We start from the raw sequence: 2,721 nt of genomic DNA, 5'->3' as shown, positions 1-2,721 counted from the left end.
CTTTTTAGCCTCCAGGAGAACCCGTTGCCTCTCCTCAGTTGTGAGGAGAGTCTGGAGGAGCTGTTGACAATCATCCCAGGTGGGTTGGTGGGAGAAGACAAGAGACTCTATTAGAGCAGTAAGAGCCTGTGGGTTTTCAGAGAAAGTAGGGTTATGCATCTTCCAATTATAAAGATCTGCAGAGGAAAAGGGCCAGTATTGAAGGGGCCTATTCCCGTGGTTATTGGGGGGGGCCATATTCTCTAAGGGGTAAAGCAGTAGAATCCGGGGAAACAGCCCTCCGGCTTCTGGTGCCCGCCGAGGGACCCCCCCTTTCCGCCATAACAGGTGGCCCTACTGGTGCGGAGGGTTGTGAAGCTGGGGGTCCTAGGGGCGACATGGGATTTAGGGCCGGAGGATAAGGAGGTGGGGAATCTAGAAGAAGCAAATCAGACTGCAGGTCAGGATATATCGCCTTTGGCGGGTCCGGGGCAGCAGATGACTTTTCCGTGTCTGGGGTTTTCTTCAGGGCCAATATCTCCGATTGTGCTGGAGCGCATGCAGACGTGCCTGTTGAGGAAACAAAGGGCCGGACCCACGGAGGCAGGGAGAGAACTAGATCTTCCCAGACCAGGATATATGGTATCTGGTCTGGGTGTCCGTGGGGTCCTGTGTTAAAGACCCTAGACTTGACTAGCCCAACCTTATCTAACAAAAAAGATCCTTCGGGTGGCCACCCTGTCTGAAATGTAGGCCACTCAGAGGTACACAGCGTTTGCCATTTTCCTTTCCTTACTTCTACCGAAAGGTTGTGGGCCCTAGCCCTAACTTCGGTCCAGTGGCTTAGGGTAAGAGAAAGAGGAGTCGTCATAGTTTGTCCCATTGTCGTCCGTCAAAAGAAAGATAATAGTGCAGAAAAACAATAAAATTTCAAAAGACACACATTGATATTGCCGCCGCGAACTTAAACCCGAAACCAACTCAAATTCAGATGGCAGCTTATATAACCTGCCAGAACCAGCCGCCGCGAACTTAAACCCGAAACCAACTCAAATTCAGATGGCAGCTTACATAACCTGCCAGAACCAGCCGCCGCGAACTTAAACCCGAAACCAACTCAAATTCAGATGGCAGCTTATATAACCTGCCAGAACCAGATGAAGGGGAGACAAAATTTGTTTCTCCTTCCAGATGGACCACCAGGGCGTCCCCCGGGGCCCGTGGACACCAGCTTTCGGCACGTCTGCCTAGCCAGGAGTCCAATACAGATTCCACAGCAAGCCGGTTCGCACGGCTTTTTCCTAATGGCGGCTAGCAACAAACAAACGACAAACAAACAGACAATTGGGCTCGAGCCTACCTGATACCTCCGACTGCCGATGTTCTTGTGACCCGGGGGCGAGTGGGGATCCCGGACGAGCCCCCAAATGTTAGACCCAAGCGGTCTACGAGGGATTCCAACTCGCCCAAGAACCGCCAAGAGTCGAGAGCCGTTGCAACACGCAAGAGCTTTATTAGGAGCCGATGCACCGGGGTTCCCTGAACCTCACGCAGGAGGCCGATGGGGAACCCCTAAAAGCGGAATCACATACTTTTTATAGGTTTATTTACTCATAGGGCGGGTATATTCTCACAATGATTGGGTAAATGTGGTGACTTTTGAATTCATTGGCTTAGGAACTTTTGTCCCACCTTCTGGCCGTTATAGTTGTCTGTTCATTGTGGCGGTTAGGGCGTATACCTGTTACGGGCAACTGGAAAATTACCCGCTGTCTGGCAAGTCCCCGTCAACTGAAAAACTCCAAGAATTGGTTTCGATAGGGAGAAGGAGTGGCGCACGATAGGGAGAAGAATTGGTTTCGATAGGGAGAAGGAGTGGCGCACGATAGGGAGAAGAATTGGTTTACGGGAACAAGTGAGGGGGTGGAAAGTCCCTAAAGGCCCCACAGGATGTCATTTCTCAGAGATTTTTCTCTAGAGTAAAATAATAAATTTTAAACACCCTACACAGCTCAAGAAGCTTCAGCAATTCAAATAGCTTAAACACCCTGTAGGCCTAATTCCAGCCAATTCTAAGGGAACTACCTAGTCCTGAGTATTCAGGCCCAAAAGCTGCTCAGCACAGCTCTAGTGGAACGGCCTAATTTCAAAGAAGTCAGGTCAAATGCTTAATAGCACAGTTCCACTAGGGAACAGAGCCTGTTCCAAAAAGAATCCAGCCAAAGGCTAGTGCAGTTCCAGTTAGAACAGAGTGATTTCAAAACAGTCAGGTTGAAGTGACAAAAGTACTCACAGACAGACCAAGACCTTAACCAGAAAGCACAAAGCCTCAAAATAGATCCTGAATAAAATCTGGAGAACTTCAAAATGAGACAGAAAGGAAGAGGGCAGGGCACAACCCTTAAAGAATGACACAGCCATTGAGAAAAAGAGGATAGAACTGATTAGGCCCAGAATGGCAGAAGATTTGACTTTCAGTAGAGCTTGAGCCCCATTATACACTCATTGTAATACATTAGCATGCAAATGACACACCCACAGGCACCATGACAGTTCCAAGCCTGACCATAAAAGCCAAAAAATGGTCAGTAGCCGAATTCCTGGAAATCCCCACCCCTTCTCCAAAATAGTTGAAATAATCTTCCCACTCCTTAGTCTATGAAATTACCCAGTCCATCAAAACTAACCACCCATATTTCAGAGCTGCTCTCACCTTCTGAGACAGACTGCATTCTGCCTATG

This window comes from Phocoena phocoena, chromosome 3 (genome assembly GCF_963924675.1).
Source record: "Phocoena phocoena chromosome 3, mPhoPho1.1, whole genome shotgun sequence".
In the NCBI taxonomy this organism is placed as follows: domain Eukaryota; kingdom Metazoa; phylum Chordata; class Mammalia; order Artiodactyla; family Phocoenidae; genus Phocoena; species Phocoena phocoena.
Note: the sequence above shows the minus strand (reverse complement) of the source record.